The sequence below is a fragment of the Schistocerca piceifrons genome, chromosome 2 (genome assembly GCF_021461385.2).
Source record: "Schistocerca piceifrons isolate TAMUIC-IGC-003096 chromosome 2, iqSchPice1.1, whole genome shotgun sequence".
In the NCBI taxonomy this organism is placed as follows: domain Eukaryota; kingdom Metazoa; phylum Arthropoda; class Insecta; order Orthoptera; family Acrididae; genus Schistocerca; species Schistocerca piceifrons.
The window spans coordinates 845,062,389-845,088,912 of record NC_060139.1 but is presented as its reverse complement, the minus strand read 5'-3'; the positions used below and the strand labels follow the sequence as shown (position 1 = coordinate 845,088,912).

The 26,524-nt window shown below is 45.4% G+C and overlaps 1 protein-coding gene across 1 annotated transcript in view; it reads right to left on the bottom strand.

Annotated features, from left to right (window-relative positions):
* LOC124776283 (myosin-VIIa) overlaps positions 1–26,524 on the bottom strand; it is a 476,348-nt gene that overhangs the window by 323,295 nt on the left and 126,529 nt on the right. Inside the window, exon 2 of the mRNA XM_047251187.1 lies at positions 13,205–13,274. The gene's annotated coding sequence lies outside the window, so the exon portion shown is untranslated. The remainder of the gene's footprint in view (positions 1–13,204; positions 13,275–26,524) is intronic.

Genomic DNA, 26,524 nt, shown 5'->3' with positions numbered 1-26,524 from the left:
GTGGCCAAAGGAAAGTCCTCAAGATATTCAACAAATGAATTTTCGGAAAAACGCAAGTAATTCTGCCCCGTCATTCGCTCTTATAATATGACTGGTCCCATCAACATGTTGGCGATTATTCTGCACCAAAAACAAATGTACGTCACATGTGTTCTCTCCCGAAAACCATTCGCAGTAGGGCTATGCCCATATAATGTTTTTGCTTCAAGTGGGTGTTCCTGCCATATCCTTGTATACTGACAGTTCCTAAAGTGCCTTCAGCTCCAAAGTTGCGACGTTGTCTCGATAAGTAGGCTACTGTCTGCAGACAGCCGAAACAACGCTCCACTCTCCGCGGCGATAGAAAACAATGCTTTAAATTCCATATTTCCTACAAAAACCACGTACAAAAACTGAAATTCAGCGTACATACAGATCTCTATGGAGTATACATTCACTAAGCACTTCAAAAATCTGCTCTTAATTAATGCCAGACATATATTTATTTCTTTTGAATAAGGTAATGTTTGCCCATGCGGGAAACAACTTGAAACTTATCATGTCCTATCTCGAAAACTATTGAAGTCGCGGAAATACCTCTCGAGACAACGAATTTTTCTATTGTAACGCGTCTGTGGTTTTCTAGATACAACATCCGAAAACGGCTTTCTTTTGCAATTTTTCAAGTATTTAATTCTTGAGAAGTATGAAGTTTAAAGACACACAAAAATTCTGAAAATAGACGGGGTCTAGAACTCTACAGAGCCTCTACTCGTGGCATTAAAATGTTGTTAATCTTAGTTAGGTAGTTAAGATTTATTACTTGACGGAGATGAAATTTTCACGTCCGGAAAATTTTCGTACTGGGAACTGGATGGTACGAGGGTAATCCCAAAAATAAGGTCTCCTATTTTTTTTATGAGTACAGAACTCTGTGTGGCAGTTGGTCACACTGTTATGGAGAGTGCTTCACGCGCTGTGTGTAAACATGCGCACGCCGCGCTGAGGCGCTCAGTCTTGGCTTGGCGGCCGTAGAGAATGGAGCTCCCGTCGGATGTTACCGCTAAGTGCGAACTGCGCGCAGTTATTCGGTTTCTGAACGCAAAGGGTACTGCGCCGATTGAAATCCATTGCCAATTGACGGAAGTGTATGGTGAGTTGTGCATGGATGTCAAAAATGTTCGTAAGTGGTGCAGAGAGTTTGCAGCTGGTCGGACCGAAATTCACGACGAACAAAGGAGCGGGAGACCGTCAATCTCTGAGGAGAACAGGTACTATGAGACTAAAAAAACTCGAACGGGCAATTCAGAACCGGAGATGAGGAATGTTGAGCAAGGGCGCACACATTCTCAATGATAACGCTCGCCCACGCATAGCTCGGCAAACTGTTGCTCACCTGCAACAGTTTCAGTCAAACATAATCACCCACCCACGCTGTAGTCTTGACTTGGCGCCCAGTGACTATCACCTGTTCCCTACGTTAAAAGATCATTTTGCCGGAAAGCGATTCAGCTCCGACGACGAGGTGAGAGACGAGGTTCATAACTTTCTGAACAGCATGGCGGCGAGCTGGTATGACGTGAGCATACAAAAACTGCCACAGCGTCTACAAAAATGCATCGACAGAAATGGTGGTGATGTCGAAAACTAGCTAAATGTTCTAACTGTAAACTGATGTAAACCATTGTAGAAATAAACAGGTCCACGTACTTATAAAAAAATAGGAGACCTTACTTTCGGGATTACCCTCGTACAATGCTTTGCGCAGAGGGAATGGTAATGCAACGGGAGTTGAGAATGCTAGAATCCCATTATTTATTGCTGACGGGAGTAGTCCAGTTCACTAGCTGTCAGATGCCAAATGGAAACACTGCGAGAATTGCATGGTCGAATATACATGCAGGTGCTAGCCAGGCCTGAAAATTGCGCTGCTGCATCTGACAATGAACGGCACCAATGAGATGTCCTCAATACTTTGCAACTGTCAGTAGTCGTCAGAATAGCGTCCTGTGTAGTGGTGAGTGGTGGTTCCAAGCACTGTGGGACTTAACATCTATGGTCATCAGTCCCCTAGAACTTAGAACTACTTAAACCTAACTAACCTAAGGACACCACACACATCCATGCCCGAGGCAGGATTCGAACCTGCGACCGTAGCAGTCGCGCGGTTCCGGACTGAGCGCCTAGAACCGCGAGACCACCGCGGCCGGCAGTGGTGAGTGCATTATGTCGGAGCTAAGTGGACAAATTGTTGGTGCTTGTGTGGTGGATACCTGCGTAAACAAGGTAGCTGATGTGTTCGGTGTTTCACGAGGCCTCGTATCGAAAGGAAAAGTGGAAAAAACATTATCCGCTAAGTCATTAAGCGGACAAAAATGTGTGTTGAGTTAAAGCAACGGACGGTCACTGAATAGGACTGTGACGAAAAATAAGTGGACGGTTGCTGCAAAAGTCATTGCAGAACTGAATATCGCACTCGGGAACCCTATCAGCGCGCCGGCCGAAGTGGCCGAGCGGTTCTGGGCGCTACAGTCTGGAGCCGCGCGATCGCTATGGTCGCAGGTTCGAATCCTGCCCCGGACATGGATGTGTGTGATGTCCTTAGGTTAGGTTAGTGTTTTTTAACGTCCCGTCGACAACGAGGTCATTAGAGACGGAGCGCAAGCTCGGGGTTAGGGAAGGATGGGGAAGGAAATCGGCCGTGCCCTTTCAAAGGAACCATTCCGGCATTTGCCTGAAACGATTTAGGGAAATCACGGAAAACCTAAATCAGGATGGCTGGAGACGGGATTGAACCGTTGTCCTCCCGAATGCGAGTCCAGTGTGCTAACCACTGCGCCACCTCGCTCGGTGTCCTTAGGTTAGTTAGGTTTAAGTAGTTCTAAGTTCTAGGGGACTGATGACCTCAGAAGTTAAGTCTCATAGTGCTCAGAGCCATTTGAACCTATCAGCGCCACAATAACACGAAGGGCTGTCAGCGCCTCAACAACACGAAGGGAGGCTCTGTAAGTACGTAAAGTACGAAACTGCATGGCAAGCGGTATTCAAAAACCACTCATCACTGATGCAAATGCCCTTAACAGGGAAACGTAGTGCCGGAGCCATAAAACGTGGGCTATGGAGCAAAGGAAATGGGAAATTTGTGGTAAGTTCTATGGGACCAAACTACTGATGTCGTCGGTCCCTAAGCTTACGCATTACTTTATGTAACTTACGCTAAGGACAACACATACACCCATGCCCGAGGGAAGACTCGAACCTCCGACGGGGACAGCCGCGCTAACAGTGACAAGGCGTCTTAGACCGCACGGCTACCATCGCGCGGCTCAGCAAAAGAAGAAAGTCATTTAGTCGGTGAGTCTTATTGCACTGTTTCCAACTTCTGGTCGAGTTTACGTCCCAAGAATGAAAAATGGCGGGTATTTGGTGGCGATTTCGCCAGCCATGTCGCTGTATTCCATGGGCCCTATGATTACTCCGCAAGATAGCATCACTCCCTAGGGTTATATGACCATTCTGGCTTACAAGATCTACCCCATGGTACGAAGTTTGTTCCCCAATTGTGAAGCTCCCTTCAGAGAGATAGGACCCGTATTCGCAAAGATTTCATCGTTCAGGACTGTTTTTGTGAGCACGACGATGTCGTCAATTCCGTGGCCACCACAGTCCCGAGATCTCAGTTTTATTGAGCCTTTGTGCTCTACTTTGAAGAAAACTGTTCGTGACTTGTATCCACCGCTATTGTCGTTACCTGAACTTGCCACTATTTTGTAGAACGAATGGCAAACACTCCCTTCAAAACCATACAGGACCTGTATTTATCCATTACGAGACGACTAGGTGCTTTTTTTTGTTTTTTTAATGCGTACGATTTTCGTACATCGTATTTGGTATGGTACTGTGTTGTGTTTTTGGTATTTCTGTATTCTTGTCCATTCCAGTACTTTAAATTGGACTATAATTAGCGTCCTTATTGACTTTGGTGAAAAATAGAACAGTGCGCAGCTAGCACGTGGAAGACAACCACAGACTCAGACTCACTGGTCACACCGGACTCGAGAGTCCATTACCGCAGCAACGTATTTTCGCCATCTGTCCCTGCCTTGGGCTATTTCCTTCCATTCACCTTCAATACCTAGGCTCCTCAAATCGGCCTTCACATTGTCCTCCCATCTACGACTCGGTCTCCCCACAGGACGTTTTCCCCTCTAGGTGCCCTACCAGTACTCTGCGCGCTGCCCTGCCCTCATCCATTCGAGCTACGTGACCCGCCCATCGCAGCCTACGTGATTTAATAATACTGATTATGTCAGGGCTCGAATAGAGTTCATGAACCTCTTCGTTATGCAGTTTTCGCCATTCTCCGCAAATGTCATCCCTTTTTGCTCCCAAAATTTTCCTCAAAATTTTGTTTTCAAATATTCGAAACGGCTTTTCATTTGGCACAGTGAGAGACCAAGTCTCACACACATACAGCATAGCTGGTAGAATAATAGTTTTGTGTATTCTAATCTTTAAATTCCTAGACAATATCCTTGATGAGGCATTCTAGTAGTAACCAGGTATTTAGTTTTGTCGTCACATATCCTTAGACCTACGTCTTCACTAGCCTTGATTAACGCATTCGCATTTGCTGTTACAGATTCTTACCTATCGCTAATGATGTTTAGATCATCTGCATACCCTAATATCTTAATATTTCCATTTAACTCCACACCCTCTCAATTATCTGCTACCATTCGTACAATATATTCTAGGACTAAATTAAAAAGTAGCGGAGACAGGGCATCTCCCTGCTTAAGTCCGTAGGTCTCCAGAAGAGCGTAGCGTTCCAAAGGATTGGAAAAGGGCACAGGTCATCCCCGTTTTCAAGAAGGGACGTCGAGCAGATGTGCAGAACTATAGACCTATATCACTAACGTCGATCAGTTGTAGAATTTTTGGAACACGTATTATGTTCGAGTATAATGACTTTTCTGGAGACTAGAAATCTACTCTGTAGGAATCAGCATGTGTTTCGAAAAAGACGGTCGTGTGAAACCCAGCTCGCGCTATTCGTCCACGAGACTCAGAGGGCCATAGACACGGGTTCACAGGTAGATGCCGTGTTTCTCGACTTCCGCAAGGCGTTCGATACAGTTCCCCACGGTCGTTTAATGAACAAAGTAAGAGCATATGGACTATCAGACCAATTGTGTGATTGGATTGAAGAGTTCCTAGATAACAGAACGCAGCATGTCATTCTCAATGGAGAGAAGTCTTCCGAAGTAACAGTGATTTCAGGTGTGCCGCAGGGGAGTGTCATAGGACCGTTGCTATTCACAATATACATAAATGACCTTGTGGATGACATCGGAAGTTCACTGAGGCTTTTTGCAGATGATGCAGTGGTGTATTGAGAGATTGTAACAATGGAAAATTGTACTGAAATGCAGGAGGATCTGCAGCGAATTGACGCATGGTGCAGGGAATGGCAATTGAATCTCAATGTAAACAAGAATGTGCTGCGAATACATAGAAAGATAGATCCCTTATCATTTAGCTACAATATAGCAGGTCAGCAACTGGAAGCAGTTGATTCCATAAATTATCTGGGGGTACGCATTAGGAGTGATTAAAATGGAATGATCATATAAAGTTGATCGTCGGTAAAGCAGATGCCAGACTGAGATTCATTGGAAGAATCCTAAGGAAATGCAATCCGAAAACAAAGGAAGTAGGTTACAGCACGCTTGTTCGCACCCTGCTTGAATACTGCTCAGCAGTTTGGGATTTGTACCAGATAGGGTTGATAGAAGAGATCCAACGGAGAGCAGCGCGCTTCGTTACAGGATCATTTAGTAATCGCGAAAGCGTTACGGAGATGACAGATAATCTCCAGTGGAAGACTCTGCAGGAGAGACGTTCAGTAGCTCGGTACGGGCTTTTGTTAAAGTTTGGAGAACATGCCTTCATCGAAGAGTCAAGCAGTATATTGCTCCCTCCTACGTATATCTCGCGAAGAGACCATGAGGATATAATCAGAGAGATTAGAGTCCACTCAGAAGCATACCGACAATCCTTGTTCCAAACACGAGGCAGTGCGAGCAGAAAGGGGCGTGGCGACAGGAGTTGAGAACTAAGGCACGTAGCACAGTGGCGCGCAGAGCGGCCGCACCGTTACCTGCTCTTGCGTAACGGCACCGCCTCGCACTGACGCCGCCGCCGACCCGCACTTTACCGTTACCGCAGCTTCTTCTGGGCCCAGATGACGACCAGGGCCCACCGACTTGCTGAGAATTTCGGGACAAATCGCAATAAGTCCCCGGCAGCGACGGAGTTGTTCACTTTGACCGTCTGAAGCTTACTGTAGCAAAAGCGGACAAATGAATACCCGCGTAAGTTACACCTTCGTGGAAAATAAAATTAGAAGCACCAGTCTCCGCTATATCCTTTCTTTCAGCACATTCTTAGGGTTTGGTGATTTCGGTGAGGGAGATGGAATTTGTTCTATGAGACACCAAAAATGCTCGAGAACCAGCCTGATCCACGGCCGAACGAAGAAGCGCTGGTCAAAGCTCACTGGAATGTAATGTCGTGACAGACGTTGTCAAATAGCATGAAATCAGGTGACTGGGGGGGGGGGGGGAGGGGGGAAGAGGGCGGCAAACATGCACTTTGATGTTCGTATTCTTCCTCCGTCGCCTCGACTTTCATGCGCTGCTGCGTCTGCGCCCTCTAATCATTGTGTGTGCTGGAATGTGATTTTCACTCTGCAGCGGAGTGTGCGCTGATATGAAACTTCCTGGCAGATTAAAACTGTGTACCGGACCGGGACCTCTGCCTTTCGTGGACAAGTGCTCTACCACTGAGCTACCCAAGCACGGCTCACGCCCCGTCCTCACAGCTTTACTTCTGCCAGTACCTCGTCTCCTACCTTACAAACTTCACAGAAGCTCTCCTGCGAACCTTGTAGAACTAGCACTCCTGAAAGAAAGGATATTGCGGAGTCATGGCTTAGAGGTCCCGAGTTCGAGTCTCGGTCCGGCACACAGTGTTAATCTGCCAGGAAGTTTCATATCAGCGGACACTCCGCTCATTCTGGAAACATCCCCCAGGCTGTGGCTAAGCCATGTCTCCGCAATATCCTTTCTTTCAGGAGTGCTAGTTCTGCAAGGTTCGCAGGAGAGCTTCTGTAAAGTTTGGAAGGTAGGAGACGAGGTACTGGCAGAAGTAAAGCTGTGAGTACCGGGCGTGAGTCGTGCTTCGGTAGCTCAGTTGGTAGAGCACTTGCCCGCGAAAGGCAAAGGTCCCGAGTTCGAGTCTCGGTGCGGCACACAGTTTTAATCTACCAGGAAGTTTCATTGTGTGTGCTTTTGGCGTACACTTGCACTTATTGAGAAACGATTGTTGAAGAACTGCTTCCCTTGAGATCCAGAAAACTAATTACCAAACTATACTCAACTTTATCAAGGGACTGCTCCTTTTTACGGCTTCGTAGCTCAATTCGCAAAAATGGAACCTTTGGAGGATTACTTTGTCGTCAGTTTGTCGGTTTGTTTGTCTGTCTGTGCGACTGTTTAAACCCCTTCTTTCTCAGGAACGGATACACTTATCAAGTTGAAATGTAAAAGGGTTAAAATTTCGCTGGTGGATTTGTTACTAAGGTGACATCCAATGACTTGCAACATTCCAAGTCGCTGAGCTCTCCTGATCGACTCATTATGCTGCTACTACTTCTGCACCCAAAGTGCAATCCTTTTATAATGACGAGTCCGCCTCTCCTGTAATCCGGTGCTCAATTCCGCTTTATATGGGGGTGTCCGAATACTTTTGATCAGATACTGGAAACAATAAAATATACTATACAGCAGGTGAGACACCATTAACGTCCGATATTAGCAGACACTGCCTCTCCCCCCCTCACCCACCAGTTCCCCGCCCCCATGAACGTCAAAACTTCTACATCTACAACTACATTAGTACTCCGCAAGCCACCCAACGGTGTGTGGCGGAGGGCACTTTACGTGCCACTGTCATTACCTCCCTTTCCTGTTCCAGTCGCGTATGGTTCGCGGGAAGAACGACTGTCTGAAAGCCTCCGTGCGCGCTCTAATCTCTCTAATTTTACATTCGTGATCTCCTCGGGAAGTATAAGTAGGGGGAAGCAATATATTCGATACCTCATCCAGAAACGCACCCTCTCGAAACCTGGCGAGCAAGCTACACCGCGATGCAGAGCGCCTCTCTTGCAGAGTCTGCCACTTGAGTTTATTAAACATCTCCGTAACGCTATCACGGTTACCAAATAACCCAGTGACGAAACGCGCCGCTCTTCTTTGGATCTTCTCTATCTCCTCCGTCAACCCGACCTGGTACGGATCCCACACTGATGAGCAATACTCAAGTATAGGTCGAACGAGTGTTTTGTAAGCCACCTCCTTTGTTGATGGACTACATTTTCTAAGCACTCTCCCAATGAATCTCAACCTGGTACCCGCCTTACCAACAATTAGTTTTATATGATCATTCCACTTCAAATCGTTCCGTACGCATACTCCCAGATATTTTACAGAAGTAACTGCTACCAGTGTTTGTTCCGCTATCATATAATCATACAATAAAGGATCCTTCTTTCTATGTATTCGCAATACATTACATTTGTCTATGTTAAGGGTCAGTTGCCACTCCCTGCACCAAGTGCCTATCCGCTGCAGATCTTCCTGTATTTCGCTACAATTTTCTAATGCAGCAACTTCTCTGTATACTACAGCATCATCCGCGAAAAGCCGCATGGAACTTCCGACACTATCTACTAAGTCATTTATATATATTGTGAAAAGCAATGGTCCCATAACACTCCCCTGTGGCACGCCAGAGGTTACTTTAACGTCTGTAGACGTCTCTCCATTGATAACAACATGCTGTGTTCTGTTTGCTAAAAACTCTTCAATCCAGCCACACAGCTGGTCTGATATTCCGTAGGCTCTTACTTTGTTTATCAGGCGACAGTGCGGAACTGTATCGAACGCCTTCCGGAAGTCAAGAAAAATAGCATCTACCTGGGAGCCTGTATCTAATATTTTCTGGGTCTCATGAACAAATAAGGCGAGTTGGGTCTCACACGATCGCTGTTTCCGGAATTCATGTTGATTCCTACATAGTAGATTCTGGGTTTCCAGAAATGACATGATACGCGAGCAAAAAACATGTTCTAAAATTCTACAAGAGATCGACGTAAGAGATATAGGTCTATAGTTTTGCGCATCTGCTCGACGACCCTTCTTGAAGACTGGGACTATCTGTGCTCTTTTCCAATCATTTGGAACCCTCCGTTCCTCTAGAGACTTGCGGTACACGGCTGTCAGAAGGGGGGCAAGTTCTTTCGCGTACTCTGTGTAGAACTTCTTCTCGGGAATCTCTGACGTTTCGTTCCGTTGACAGCCTGTGTGAATACCGCCATTTGAAATGCCGTGTGAAATGTCCGGCGTTCCCCTCCCTGTGGGTCGACCTCTATTCAGTGACGCATGCGTTCTTCATAGTTCAGTATATAGAGGTGAACAGCGTCGTCCATGAGATAACCGCACAAATCCAACGGCACGGGCTCTTCGTGGATCCTCACCATTTCCTTGTTGACATACTCGCGGCCTGAGTACTGTTAACAGGAAGCTGGGTGTCAGGACAAAGAAAGCACACGGCTACTGTCGCACCTCCAGGAGACAATGCCGCCGCCTGATGTCCCGCAGCACTCGGCAGAATGTAACGGGCCCACTGATGTGCGCGGCAGCCCGGTTTCCCACTGCAGGCGGTCCTGCATATTCACGAGGACGTGCTTCTTTGTCTGGGCCCACAAAACGCGGCCCCGCTGTTTAACAGACTCCAGCTGGTCGCGAAGGGACCGAAAGGTCACCGGGCCTCGATTTGCATCAGCTATGCGGCGGGGCCGATCTTGTCTCCAAGGTGACGTGCGGCTCATAAAACCATGTTGCTCTCTGTTCTTGTAACTTCTTGCGCACGCACGAACACAATATCCAAAAAGAACACAGAAAGAAACCACAGGATTAAAAAAAAAATACAGTGAAGCAATGTTGTACAAGTGGATGGAGCGCAACTGACCGTTTTTAATAGGGTTGGGTTGTTTGGGGGAAGAGACCAAACAGCGAGGTCATCGGTCTCATCTGATTAGAGAAGGCCGGGGAAGGAAGTCGGCCGTGCCCTTTCAAAGGAACCATCCCGGCATTTGCCTGGAGTGATTTAGGGAAATCACGGAAAACCTAAATCAGGATGGTCTGATGCGGGATTGAACCGCCGTCATTCCGAATGCGAGCCCAGTGTGCTAACCACTGCGCCACCTCGCTCGGTCATTTTTAATGGTGATGCGTAAAATCAGGGAGGCCAATGCCATGTAAAAGCACTCAAACAATGTGAATAGAGGAGACGGCTATAGGGGTGTACCATCCTGGTTTTTCTCAATTCAGTCTTCATTTTCTACTCCTGAAAGTTGGGTGGGCTGTTGTATAGCTTTTCTATTTTTCAGCCAAGTATCCGAGCAGGCTGGTAGTGAGGCAGAGGGTTTCCCAATTGGAAATATTTGCGAAGGGGCTTCCAGTTCTGGCTTTCACCTGTTAAGGGGAAACCCTGGTCGGGCACGGGGGAGGTTTTCTTTTATCTTACAGGAGGCTTGGCGCAGTGGTAATTGAAGTCCTGCATTTGCCTTACGTCCACGGGAAACCTCCGCTATAGGTCAAGCTGGGACTGATTGTGCGATTTGCCAGCCACCAGAGCGCAACATGCTGTGTTAACCACTTGAGAAACTAGCGTCACCAGAGAGAAACTGACGAGCGTGTAAAAGTCCCAATGAGCAAACCAGCACGCACCGTACTCGTAATGTGAAGCCCATTCGCCTACCACTGCCGTTCATAGCTCATACCGACTGAGGCAATAAACTGCTCCATGACTTTTGTCACCTCGGTGTATATGCCTTTAATGGAACAAACGTGTGAGCAACTGACTGTCGCCTGTTGCCTTAGTATCTTATTACGTCCCCCACACTAGCGTCATGAAGAACAGTTACACCCAGACCTGCGAACAGCATAATAAGTCTTATTTCACAAGGCTCGCGTCACCGTCTGACACCAAAGTTGAGTGATAGACGAACTACTTTTCCATGTAAGTAATTACCATTTTTAGCTGTAGAGTTGGAAGGAAAATGTGAAAAATATTTACGCAACTACAAGGACTGTACATTTCGTTTTTAATCCTTGTCGACGAAATTATCTAACTCGAATTTTGCTTTTTACTCGGAGTGTGGTGCAACAATTCTTAAACCTAACTCAAGCAATGTGGAAGAGTTACACAAATATTTCTTCGCTGGCTGCAGAGAACGGATTGTCCATTCGAAAATATTCTTACTGAACAGACGCACGTTCTAAAGGGAATATCGTATGACATTAACCAAGTTTCAAATTCATAGGATTGTGATATGAAAAGAGTAAACGGCCCCACACACGAGAGAGGAATCACTAGCGATATCGCCTGCAGCCGATCGCTGGCTTTGCCCCTGCCATTCAAGTCGATTTAGCAAGCAGCTTCAACCGCTATTACAAACAGCACTGTGCTGTAAACAGCTGCCAAGAAAGATGAACTACTGTGTTCAGCAGCAGTGGCAGTGGAACTCGATATGTCGAACGATGTCTGTAAAAAAAATTGAATACAAATTACAATTTATTATCGTTGCTTCGGAAGGTTGTTCTGGGGAATATAGGCTATGTCACAGAACACATTACATTTTCTATTTACGCCATGCGTGTTATGTACATTTTATCAGTATATTTCACCAGTACTCCTTCAAGTCCAAGATTCCTACATCATTTATTAGCCTTGTAGCTAACTACAAATACTGACACAATGGCTTCACAATCTCGATGTATCTATAGAAATGTTACCAGCGGCAGCATTGCTGGTTTCTATAACTCTTGTTGTAAATTTTACGAGGAAGAATTAGAATTTACCAAATGAAAAGGGACTTAAGTTTAACTGTAGAATGTGGGTATGGCCCAAACATTTAAATGATCAATATTAGGAGGGGGCTTTCAATAAGTAATGCCCTCCCGCGGAGGGCCGAACAGGTGGAACTCGGAAGATGCGAGGACCCGGACTGTAGGGTGGATGAGGAAGAGCAGTCCAATGAACTTTTGTGAGATCCTCTAGGGTGCGCAAGACTTGAATAAAGCCTTGCGTTGCCGTGGACAAAGAGAAGTTCGTTGTAGTGACGAACACTCTCAAGTCGTTTCTTCAGTTTCCTGAGGGCAGCACAATACATTTCAGAATCGATTGTTCCACCGAGAGGGAGGACACCAAACAGAATAACCCCTTCCCAGTCACAGAAGACCGTCAGCCATGACTTTACCGGCCGAGGGTACGTCTTTTAACGTTTTCTTCGGAGGACAGGTGGTGTTGTGCCAGTCCTTGAATTGCTGTTTTGTTTCCAGTTCGAAGTGTTGTACCCATGTTTCATCGCACGTGACTATGTCCGACAAAAAATTGTCACGATCTGCGTCGTAACGCGCAAACAATTCCGCACAGATGGTGCTTCGTTGCTCTTTATGGTCTTCTGTTAGCCAGTGAGGAAAGAAGTGTTGTATTACTTATTGAAAGCCCCTTGAACTTCATCGTGCTTAAAAGTTAACTTTATAATGCGTCTGATCGTTTCATACATAACTCAGAATCACCAGCTGCAGTACGGCGTATTGTGACTGTTACTGGTAACTTTCCCACGCATTTCTACTTCTACAGCACAAGCTTCAAAATGGTAATCACTGAAAAATCTGATGGTGTAAGTGTTTTTGTATTGGTATTGTTTCTTGATGTGACAATTCCTTCAGCTTCACTTGGTTTGTGCTTCCTGAATATCTATAAATTGTAACGTAAAAAGGCCTTTATCCAAGTGGGCATAGCGAACGAAACAAAACTACACAACCACGCTTAAGAACTAGGCAAGGGAGGGTTGCATCCGGGTAGCCGGATAGGGCCGATTCGTCGCATTCGTTTCATCAGATTGCATGCGAATTCCAAGTGACCAGTGATCGATTGCTGCGATCTGTGATTTGGCCACACACATGCGGTCTACAGACTCATCGCGCGACCAGACGACGAATCGCTGCGATCCGTCACTTGCATATGTGTGTTTGGGGGAGGGCTCAAGGCCCGAGTATAAGAGTATGCAAGTGGGAGGGTGGGTACTCACCGCTGGCGCCTAGATGTGACGTTTCTGCACTCGTTGCTGCTTCACGCTGCGGCGTCTACTATCCTTCAACCTGGAACGCAGCGAAAGAGAGAAATTAGTGGAAAAGGAACAGATTTGTCTGATGCGAAAGCAACATAGAAAGAAGAAAAAGTGGACCAAGAAAACGACGGATAGCCTTGACGAACCGCAGATTGTGCGTTATGGCGAGAGACAGCTGTTTGCGGTCTGGCGGCGTGCGTCTTAATTCCCAGATGACGTCTCACTACCAGCGACGTGACTACACAGCGCAGTAGGCAAGGCAGGCCCCCGTACTTTCGCTCACGAAACGCGGTTTCTGCGGAGTAGCGAAGAACACGCAAGGCTAAAGGTCAAACGAAGCTTTCACCGTTACTGAAATCACGGATGTCGCGGGTGGCAAGCAAAAACATCCACGCACTTTGATCAGTGATGTCTATACAGAGTGTATCAGAAGGTGTATTACAAGACATGGTGGTTGGTATATGGCTACTATGTGAGCGAATTGTGCTAATAAACTTTTGTTACAGAACGCTTCATTTGCGTGCTAGCTTCTCTAAAATGTGGAGGAGGACGTAGCAATTTGAACCACACAAGCCAGGCAAGGAGTAAAGGAAACAACGCTCAGTACATTACTTTTACTAAATACCAGTTTAATTCACATACAGATGGTGCTCAATGCCACCGCAACCAACTTGGCTTCATTTCGTGTATGCCTGATGTCGGCTTGCCGAGCCCTTAAAAAGATTCTCGGCGTATCTCAAATGACTCCAGCTGCTACTTGTATTCGTGCCACGAGATCTTGTGGTGACTCCACGGGTGTCACGAACGCCAGGGTTTTCATGTACCCCAAGAAATGAAAATCCAATGGTCGCAGGTTCGGTGAGCGAGGGGCCAGGCTGCTCGGCCTGCACGCCCAAGCCATCTGTTGCCAAAGATGTCACTCGAGTGTCAACGTGTGCTGTGGCGTCATCCTGCCGGAACCACATCGCAAGACGGATTTCCAAAGACAACCTTGGTAAGTCTCCTCGAAGAAATATAAGGTAATTGGAATCACCAGCACGCATAGCATGAGGTACGGACCTATGACAAGATCATCAATGACTCCTGCCCACAAATTGACAGCAAACTGACTTGGTGGCCTCTGATATGCAGCTCTTGAGGATTTCTTCCGCCCAAGCATGGCTATTTTTGGCGTTGAACATGCCATCCCTGGTAAAGTTATACTCATCAGAAAACAGGATACATTTCAGGAAATGAGGATCCTACCTACTTCGCTCGAGCAGCCATCGGCAGAAGTTGACACGACGAGGAAAGTCGTTCTGAGTCATCACATGAGCCTTCTGAAGTTTTAGAAATGAAGGTGCTCATCATGCAGAACAAGCCAGAATGCCAAGTGATTCTAGCCTATGGCGTGTGCTGCAGCCCGGATGCTCGTACAAGGCTGCTCTGAAAAACGCTGACTGGTGTACGGCGTGTCCGCGGGCGTCCACATTGAGGACCGCGAGCACGTGAGCTGCCCGTTACACTTAAACGTCTCTCAAATCTTTATATGGTGCGGGCTGGGTGACGCCTGTTGGGTTGAAGTTCATGGGGGCTGCAAGCCTCTTTCTAGCTTCCCCGTAAACGACAAGCGCGTCGGCATACTCTGTAGCTGTGTACACATCCGCCATTGTTCATTCCCGATTGCCTCACGAATGACTGAAAACTGTTTACGGTATGAAACTACGCAACATAAGACACTAGTGTACCCTACGTTATCTTCATAAGACTGTGCAGTGTTGTACGTATCATGTGACAAATGAAGCAGTACCACTGGTAAACACTCAGATCTCGCAGTGCAATGCCCTCTGCTCCTTGTATGGAACAGACTCGAATCGGAGGCACTTGCGCGTCAACGTTCTCGGAGCGTTTGCAGTTTACATTGCCTCCTTTCCTCCTTGGCTAGTTTCTGTGGTCGAAACTGCCGATGTGCTGCTCCGCGTTTCAGAGACGCAAACGAAACGTATGCGAACATATGTTTATTAGCAAAATATGCTTGCGTGGTACCCAGATACGAACTACCACACCTGTAACATACCTTTTGGTACATTCTGTATAATAGGTTTCAAAGATGGACTGTAGTATCATTTTCATACGTAAATAATTTCTTGTTTTTGGTGCCAAGACATTGTCATTTTTGTCCTGTTCCTTTATGACTCATTATCGAACCATCTCCTAGAATTCTGCAAGCTGAAATGGGACCCAGTGGAGGCAACAATGGTACACGCACGTCCAGTAAGCTGTCGGCACAGTATCTATTTCGACTAGGAATGGGTGTACCAGGATTGAAGGCCTGCCGTTTAACTGAGAGATCCTTAGCTATGTTAAAGAGGGGTGGTAATCAAATACATTGACCTATTTCTAACGTACAAGTAACATTTTCACGGTGGCCGAACGGTTCTAGGCGCTTCAGTCCGGAGCCGCGCGACTGCTACGGTCGCGGGTTCGAATCCTGCCTCGAGCATGGATGTGTGTGATGTATTTAGGTTAGTTAGGTTTAAGTAGTTCAGAGTTCTAGGGGACTGATGACTGTAGCTGTGAAGTCCCATAGTGCTCAGAGTCATTTGAACCATTTGAATATTTTCACGTGTTCTTACAAAGTTATGCTTTTCATGCAGTGGACCCTCAATTATAATTGTTTCTGGTGTTATCGGTTACTCATTTATATCATAGGTACATTGCTTTACTCTGAGCGTTATAATTGCTTTACTGAGTAAGATCAATACAAATGAACTTCAAAGGCGTTTTCCAGATTAGCACATTTCTAAGCACTTTCAGGTATAAAATTTTTTTCATTAACGTAATGGACGCTAGCTGAATGTGTAGCATAAGAGTCTCTTAATCGTGAAGTCACTAGTAGCAACCTTTTTTAAATTCCACAGTTACTAACAAATTTAGATGTTAACTGCGAACACTGAATAGTTTTTTAAACAAAAAAAACATTTTCGTCTTTGTAATAACTAATGGCATGAAAAATATGAGTCTTCACAATGAATCAGAATTTGATAAGAAGCTATATACTTTTATTGTACAGTGTTACTGATGAACACTGTTTTTCCATGTAATAACGGATTTCACGTTTGTATCACATGTTATTTTCATAAAACCAGTAAATAAAAACCGATATAATCGTATTGAAAATTTTTATTCGGTATTTGTTAGTTAAAACTTTCACTTGGTAATAAATACAGAACTGTAATAAATGTAAGGAAAAGGAGTTGCTATTAGCGAATTTCGAACCAGTTACTCCACTATTACAAGACTCTTACTAATAATAAATTCAAATACTCCTCTGATTGGAGTTAATTTATCTTCTAATAGAGAGAATTAATAGTTATTACTATATCAAAACGCAAACATAGGTACAGAAAACGAAATCTATTCTCACTCACAGTACAAAAACAGCATTCCAATGCATACTACGTTTAGAGTTACCCACAACTGCTAGAAATTCATTCTCTTGCACAAAGAATCGTACCAATGACATAAAGGATACCGTTGAAAGATATTACTTCTATGCTATCTATCAATCTTGAATCTCTTCCTTTCTCTGGTAAATGTTGAACGGATGATTTCAATGCATTCGTCAGTAGTGGAAACAATAATTCGCATTATGTCGTCTTCAAGGTAGAAATTGAATGCTATCGGAGTCGTCACGGAACGAGTCCTGCCTTTGCTTTCAGAAAGAAGGATGATTATGTTACTTGCGGGAGAACGGACATTTTGTCGAAACATTCTTGTGTTCCATCTTATTTCTCGCTCCTTCCATAATAAAATTCAGATGATGAATTTGTTCTGTTTGACTTACTGGTATGATCGCCTGCAATTACGTTACTGATTCATTGATCACTCTGATCAGAACCCAAGTCTGACTCCTCCTCCTCTTGCTCCTCAAGTCACAGCAGAAAAATATTCGTATATTTTGTCGTCTCCATCTTCTGGTGTTTCGACATTTACTTTTTACGTAGAGTGAATCCGTAATACACTCCTGGAAATGGAAAAAAGAACACATTGACACCGGTGTGTCAGACCCACCATACTTGCTCCGGACACTGCGAGAGGGCTGTACAAGCAATGATCACACGCACGGCACAGCGGACACACCAGGAACCGCGGTGTTGGCCGTCGAATGGCGCTAGCTGCGCAGCATTTGTGCACCGCCGCCGTCAGTGTCAGCCAGTTTGCCGTGGCATACGGAGCTCCATCGCAGTCTTTAACACTGGTAGCATGCCGCGACAGCGTGGACGTGAACCGTATGTGCAGTTGACGGACTTTGAGCGAGGGCGTATAGTGGGCATGCGGGAGGCCGGGTGGACGTACCGCCGAATTGCTCAACACGTGGGGCGTGAGGTCTCCACAGTACATCGATGTTGTCGCCAGTGGTCGGCGGAAGGTGCACGTGCCCGTCGACCTGGGACCGGACCGCAGCGACGCACGGATGCACGCCAAGACCGTAGGATCCTACGCAGTGCCGAAGGGGACCGCACCGCCACTTCCCAGCAAATTAGGGACACTGTTGCTCCTGGGGTATCGGCGAGGACCATTCGCAACCGTCTCCATGAAGCTGGGCTACGGTCCCGCACACCGTTAGACCGTCTTCCGCTCACGCCCCAACATCTTGCAGCCCGCCTCCAGTGGTGTCGCGACAGGCGTGAATGGAGGGACGAATGGAGACGTGTCGTCTTCAGCGATGAGAGTCGCTTCTGCCTTGGTGCCAATGATGGTCGTATGCGTGTTTGGCACCGTGCAGGTGAGCGCCACATCAGGACTGCATACGACCGAGGCACACAGGGCCAACACCCGGCATCATGGTGTGGGGAGCGATCTTCTACACTGGCCGTACACCACTGGTGATCGTCGAGGGGACACTGAATAGTGCACGGTACATCCAAACCGTCATCGAACCCTGGCCAGCAAGATCTCCGGATCTGTCCCCCATTGAGCATGTTTGGGACTGGATGAAGCGTCGTCTCACGCGGTCTGCACGTCCAGCACGAACGCTGGTCCAACTGAGGCGCCAGGTGGAAATGGCATGGCAAGCCGTTCCACAGGACTACATCCAGCATCTCTACGATCGTCTCCATGGGAGAATAGCAGCCTGCATTGCTGCGAAAGGTGGATATACACTGTACTAAAGCCGACATTGTGCATGCTCTGTTGCCTGTGTCTATGTGCCTGTGGTTCTGTCAGTGTGATCATGTGATGTATCTGACCCCAGGAATGTGTCAATAAAGTTTCCCCTTCCTGGGACAATGAATTCACGGTGTTCTTATTTCAATTTCCAGGAGTGTAGATTGACCACTTTCTTCTTCAGTACAAAATTTGTGTTTTTCACACCTTTGACTTATGGCAGCATGTTCGTGTACAAAGTCAAAAATTTAAGTACAACACATCGCTGAGGGACTGCCACTGAAAATACAAAACGTGATAAAATAAAAATATACGTGAGTGGCCCATCTCACCCATACACTCCTATGAGTGTATGGGCGAGATGGACCAGTGTACTGGGAGAACCATATAAAATGGCTATACATGAAGAAAAGAGTCAATTAAAATTACATATTTTTATTTGTAATGAATACAGAATTATACTATTAAACATTTTAGTATAAAACAATTCTATCAGCTTATTATAAGTCTTGATTGAACATTGGCTTTACTAATGGGTTACTGGTCTGTGCAAGTTTTAGCCTAACTTTCCCTCACAACAGCAGCTGCACTTATTACCAAATGTTGAACAACACTCACGTGGCCATCGTGAACAGGAAACATTCAGAATGCAATCGTCCTTTTTTATTAGTTACGGAGTAGATTTCACGACACCCAACACAATCATCTTCATAGCATTCATCAATGTTGCTTTCGTAATCTTCTACAATGCCATGAGTGTTGTAGCTTTCAGCATGTGATGAACACGGTGGGTTATTTGCAGTATTTTTCTTTTTTAGCTTCTACGGTCTATTTTTCTCTTTACCAATATTTTCCTTCGGTGATATATGTTGTGCCTTTTTTATGTTTCCTTTTTTTCATCCCTCTTCTTCTTTACAGTTTCACTATTTCCAGCCGAGTTCAGCGCTTTGGATACTGTTGCTGCCTTCCTCTTAAAATTCATGCATATACCAATAGAAGGAACAGGTGATATTTTTTCCAAACGTTTTGTCGGTGTTGACTTAGGAGTAGCCTGTTTTGAATTGGTAATTTTGGAAGTTTTAGGTTCAGTACGAGTGGTGTCCGAAGGTGTGTCAGTGGAGGAATCTGATTTGTGCAGATAAATCTGCTCTTTGATGAATTTTGAAGTTGTTAGTTGGCCCGTGTGAGATTCTGCTCTTCCATTTGTTGGAACAAACGTAGCTTCTCACGAATAAGGAGAGTCTGTGACTGCGGCCATAATCAGTGGGATTATTCCACATTCCGTGAAGCTAAATTTAATTGTGGTCCATCTCTCCCGACCGTCCGGGACAGATGGACCACCCTGACTTCTATCTGCAGGTAGCCAACTCTGTGGCCATTTTGGGTTAGCTTCATGCCTATAGATTTCAAGCTCGCAGTAAGAAGCTGTATCAATATTATGCAAACTAAACTTAAGTATTAAGTTATGTAACAACACGACAAAACTTTTCGGCTTACCAGAAAAGACAGTGTAACCGTTTCTCCAGAACTAACACGGAAATAACAGCAACACTGTTGCACCACGTTTGTTCACAATAGAGCTTCCCTACAAGTATCGTGAGCTGCACTCTAGTGGCTCATTTGTGAAATACGTCACTAGTCCGCCTTACCCAGTGGTCCTCCTCTCCTGGCCTCACCCTATATAGACGCGCGGTTGACACCTGTCACTCAAGCAAGCTACTACGAGGGAATTTATTTCTTACTAACTGCCGACGGGAAACAGAACTGTGCTACTACCGCCACAACAAACGTGCAACTACAGAAAGCAGCGACTCCGAAAATCAACACACGGTGCTGCAAACTCGCGTCAATTATCACTGGGAAACATCTTTATCTAGGGTTACGCAACTGACTCAGCAAGAAGCATTAGCCGAAAGACCCGTCGGCCTTGCACTCTTTCGGGTGACAGGAACCACGCGCGTCGCGGAAGCCGCTGCAGTGGTGCATACAAAACCACGAACGGCGGGTCGCTCACCGATTACCTGCCAGAGTGACACGTGTGGGCCGCGCGGGGCTTCAGAGGGCCCAGCCAGCATACTCGCTGTGCTCCCGCTGCTGCCCGGTGCGTGAGGGAATCCCACCGAGCGTCCTCCGAATATCAACACACAGGGCGTCCCCGCGAGCATACGCTAACACCGAGAGCCACGAGTGAGCGCCGTGTGATTCTCTGCTCCTTCGACGGTGGGCGAGAAGTTGCCAGTTCGGCTGGTATTTGGCTCTCTGCTTCTACAAAACTGGGAAATGTAAAACTAATTTCTGGAGTACTCAAATGGAGCGTTACAGGGCCGCTATTATTTGGGGTTAATATACGGTGTTCGACTTCTATACGGGGTGATTGAGAAAAGTAATAAGACTCATGTATTATCTACCAAAGCTTTTATTTTTTTCAAACAACATTGTCTCCTTCAAAGTAGTTTCCTTCTGAAGCTGCACACCGGCGGAGTCGTTGTTCCCAGCTTTGGTAGCAGCGCTGAATAAGTTCAACTAGTAAGGCCTTTAACAAATCAGTCAGTTCTTATGAATGTTTTCCAGAGTACCAAAATTGCATCCTTTTATGACAGTTTTCAATTTTGGAAACAGAAAAAAAGTCACAAGGACTCATATCAGGTGAAAAGGGGGATGTGCAATAACAGAATGCCTTTTGAGGTCAAAAATTCCGTGGTGGAAGTGGCCGTGTGACATGAGGGCGTTGTCATGATGCAGCATCTACTGGTCTGTCTCATTGAATTCACCCTTTTCATGAGCCTTTCAAAAACATCTTCGTAAAACATTTAGTTGACAGTTCGTCCTGGAGGAAAAAATTTCTTATTCACGATACCCTTACTGTCAAAGAAACAAATCAGCGTTGTTTTGATCTTTGATTTGCTAATTCGAGCTTTTTTCGGTCGAGGAGGTGTCCCAGGGTGCCATTCCTCACTTCGCCGTCTACGGATCGCACTCAAAAGTCGGGTTTCATCACCTGTGATCAAGGGTGTAAATCATTGGTGGTCATTAGCAATCCTCTCAAGAAGATCTTAGATTGTTGTTCTGCTCAGTTCTGAGGTTTTTTGGCATCATTTTGGCACAAACATTCCGCATGTTCGAATCTTCTGTCAAAATCTCATGTACGTTGAAAGTATTTAAGCTTATGTGATTGAGCCTTAATGGTCTACTTTGGAGGGAAGGTTACCTGAATTTGACAAAGATTTTCACAAAGAATGGTATAAGATTCCCTAGAAAACCACACAGGACCTGTATTTATCCCTTCCCAGACGACTGGAAACTTTTGAACGCCAACGGTTCTTCCATACCGTATTAGGCATGGTAATGTGTTGTGTTTGTGGTGTTCCCATATTCTTGTCCACCCCTTGCACCTTGAGGTGAAAGGATGTGTCTGTGGTACATGTATGATGGTACACGTGCAGACTTTCATGTGGCCGTTCCAGAATATGCAGCAGGAATGTTCCACAAGCGCATCGGTCGTGGCTCGCCAATACTATAAACCCGTCTAATTTTTTGTGTGGGATATTTAATAACTTTGGGGTATTCCAGCCCCGTTGATACTGTCAATGAACAGCGGTAACGCACTTTCAGTGTTTTCCAGGGGATTTTGAACACGCCTAGAATGTCTGAACGAGCGCCAATGAGAGATGTGCTGAAGCCTGCCTTCACCAGAACGATGGTACGGAAATTTGATCGTGTTTGTCCTTAATTGCATGTCTGCATTTTGAATCCTCTGGGACTTTATTGGATGTTCACTTACTCAGTCGTAATACGTCATACTGTGGAGACCACTGGTTCCTGGACCTGTATTTATTAGGATTATTTGCTTGTTTCACTGTCCATCCAATACTCGCCCGTTTCGTTTGTACCTATAACACTCCTATATTATTGATCTAGGGATACGGTTTGAGAATACGGGAGACTATTCGTGGATGATGCTATTGTCTGAAGGGAGGTTGCCGTGCCAGAGAACCGTAGTGAAATGAAGGAAGATGTGCAGAGGATCAACGGGTGGTGCATGGACTAGCATTTGACCCTGAGTGAAAATAAATGCAACGTGTTGCACATAAGTATTTGAAGAGATCCACCACTTTTCGGTTACACTGCTGCCGACCATTGGAGACAGTAACTACCGTAAAATATTCTGGCTTAACCATTCGCAGCTAATGTAAGTGTTATACCCACATAAAACTAATGATAGGAGAATCAGAAGCCAGGTTGAGATCTACTGGGAGAACTCTTAAGAAAATGTAATTCATCCACGGAAGTAGCTACCAAAACACTTGGTCGACCGGCTCTTGTACTGCTTATTAGCCTGAGCCAATAGAAGAGATAGTTGTGCGTTTCTCCCGGGATCGGTTTGGCAAGCAGTGGATTGTAGAAGTGTGTTTCGTTTCAAGAAGACGTGCCGGGATTCAGAACCAGACCTTCCCCCCCCCCCCCCCCCTCCCCGCCTACCATCCCCATCCAGGTCACAAGGTAAACGCGAAAGAAAGACAATGTGCGACCACCACAAAGTCTGGCGTCAAGCTAGATATCCAGGTATCACACTCTGGAACAAGCAGTCCCAGAGAAGAATGGTAGAGGCAAAAATTCAATTCTGTAGTTTATAATAGGCCAAAGGCATCTTACCGCAAACGTTTCTAACATGTACACGGGTTTATTAACATACACGAAACTCGTAAAGTCGCATACACAATGACTATGATTGAGCAGTATCCGCGCAAAAAGGACGAAATTCGGTCCCAGGACTGATCATCTTTCTGGAAAATGTTGTCCTTACAGAGAAGCACTGACATGAAGCGGTTTATGTTGATGACTGGATAGCTGTAAGTAATTTGTGCATAATGGAGTGTTCGTCAAGGATTTTGACTTATTAGATTAATACATAAAAAAAGATTCATCGATTTATTACTACAATGTTCTTTCTGAAACCACCACTACGCACTTTAATAGTAGTATCATTATAATCTGGTGGATTACGAGGATGTCACATTATGGAATTTACTTATGACATGCAGATGTGTTGTCTATTTTGTAGAGAGCGATGTGTCTCCCTCCCCAGTTTATTTAGGGCATGTTCATTCAGTAACAGTCAGTATGAAGGTTAGTTTAGCTTGCATCCGCAAGTAGACAAAAGGGTCCTACTAATTTTGACACATTTTGCAAACATCCTACTTCTGTGAGGCAGCCTTTTCAGCACTGACAGTTGTCAACACGAAATTCAGATAGCGAATGAATGTGGAGAATTAGATGCGAGTCGCAGCTTCCGATCTTGTCCCGAGATTTTAAGAACTGGTGTTGCAGAAGCAAGCCCATCCTTCCCATTGATTTCTTTGCAGTAATAAGATGTAATAACATTTCAAGTTGATTCAAATGTGTTGTCAATAGTCAGTAAAGAAATAAGTACTCTTATTCATTTTTTTAGAAACTTGAGATTATTGGTGGCATACCTCGAGTCAGAAGTCGTCTGCGAAAGGAGCCGCGGGTGTTTACATTCAGATCAAAAACTTTGAAAACCACTGCTTTAATACATAAAATTGTTCGAATACACGCCATGAGGTGTCACCAACGACGGACCCTGGGAGACTGGAATACATCGTCGGCGAAATCTTCTCGCCTTATCAGCCGAGTGGTAGTGCCGTGGTGTTGCAGTTTTACGATGAGTTTCTTAATAAGCCATCTTCGGGCGAAGACTTCGCCAGAAGATAAAGTGTGGAAAACTCGTCGAAACGTTGCGACAACACACGACGGCGACTCGGCTGATAACGTGAGAAGATTTCATCAATGAAATTTGTGGTGTCACCGCCAGACACCACACTTGCTAGGTGGTAGCCTTTAAATCGGCCGCGGTCCGTTAGTATACGTCGGACCCGCGTGTCGCCACTATCAGTGATTACAGACCGAGCGCCGCCACACGGCAGGTCTAGTCTACAGAGACTCCCTAGCACTCGCCTCAGTTGTACAGCCGACTTTGCTAGCGATGGTTCACTGTCTACATACGCTCTCATTTGCAGAGACGACAGTTTAGCATAGCCTTCAGCTACGTCATTTTCTACGACCTAGCAAGGCGCCATATTCAGGTTACTATAATTACTATCTTCAAGAATGTATTCTGAACGGATAATATTGTGAATCATGTACCGTCAAGAGCGACTTTCATCATTAATGGATTAAAGTTAACTATCAAACTAATTACGTCCGCTTTCTGAAGTCTCATTACTTGTCATGTTCCAGACCTCACGTCAGTATAGTTCTTCCCTCCTCACGCCAGCCTGCGTGAGCTAAAACGGGTGCATTTCGGCCTCCACTCGTAACACGGTGTTGCTAACACACACAAAAAAAAAAAAAAAAAAAAAAATCGCCGAGAGAGCCTGCGTTGTCACATGTTATATCGTAAGAAAAATTACATTTCTGCCTCAACGTTACTCATGTAGAACATGGTTTACGATTGTGGTGCCTGTAACGCTGATGTGTCTTACATCCAGTACCTCGTATACTTCCTTGCCTCAGCGTTTGGAAACAGTCACCAAGGTTCGCAACGACGTTACTAATTATTAGGGACAGAAATAATATTTTTTAGCCCTAAGAGAATAATTTGACACCAGAGAACTGAACCGATCACCTTTGGGACAACAACCTGAGCTGCCTCACCGCTGCGGAAGACTTGTTTAAAGCCATCACTATTCGCACGAATAACACAATCCATTTGCAACCGTGTGTTACGGCGGGGAATACGAAGAACAGCGGGGAACAAATAAGTATTTTATTTACTATTAAACAATCTCAGATCATGACTAGTTACGGAACTCATTTTCCTCTGGCTGTAAAGTCACTTCACGTGTTGATCATGAGCCTCCGAAGCAATGCTTTCCCAGCAGCAGTAGAAGAAGACGCTTACTACAGCCGAGCCAGCAAATTCCTGTGGCATGTGAAGAGGGGGACATCTGCGGTCTCTCAGTAGACTTTTACCACCACAATACGGAAAGTAAAGATACAACTGGCACAACATTTTTTTGCAAAGTTGGTGGCACTGCTATTACATCTATTGTCTGAATCGCAATTTGCTACGGTTAGCAGTCTGGTGTAATACAGACAGTCCTGACAGATTAAAACTGTCTCGGAGCTGGACGACTCATCTGTTCGGAACTCAATTTTAATCAAGTTCGTAGCCTTTCACAGCCAGTGTCAATATCAATAAAGTCATTTTGAATATTGGGTTGCGTCATTACAAAATACCGAAACAACTAAAATGCCGACGTTCCGAACTACTTTACAGCGGTCCTCTTCAGGGTACCTCCAGCCAATAACCAAAATGATTTATTCAAACAATTTTTGTTTGTTAGGAGGTTTCACAATATTGTGCACACTTCTGCAGAGAGAATTATTCGTTCTGGAGCGTTTTGTGCTCTAAAAATGAGTTCAAAATGGCTATTTCTGTATCAAATCTGGCCGTTAACAAACTACATTGCTTCCACATTACAGTTTACAGAACATATCTGCAAAGTTCTAAGATTCTGCGTTATGTACAAAATATGCTGTGCCAATCATCACAGGACTGTCTAGTCGGAGCGAATATGACGCACGTGCACCCCGAAAACCTGAATGAAAGACGCTCAATCCCGAAGTCACTTCTAGAACTTATATTTCAAGAATATATACAAATCGCGCAATGACGGCCATGGTAACTTTATTCGTTTCATAAATACCGGGTTAAAAACTGGAAAACATAGCGCAAATTACATATAAAAAATTATGTATTACAAAAGAGAGTTTATTAGTTACGAGAGTTCAGTTCAGAACGGGGCGCCGTCATTTGCATTAGGATTTGCTGACATTAAGTGGGGTAAACAGGACAGGAACATGCCTACTGGGTTTTCTGGACCTCACCACAACCGTGGTCACAAGGTACTAAGTGATGTGTCGGCAGAAGTGCCAACACCGTGTTGCTTGAGGAAGCCGAAATGCACGTTATAAGCTCACGCAGGATGGCGTGAGGTCTGAAACAGGATACGTAATGAATGCTATAAAGAAAAGTACGTAGCTGCTGGAATACTTAACTTTAATCCACAATTGGGGAACATTGGTCTTGTTGATACAGTATTATCATTT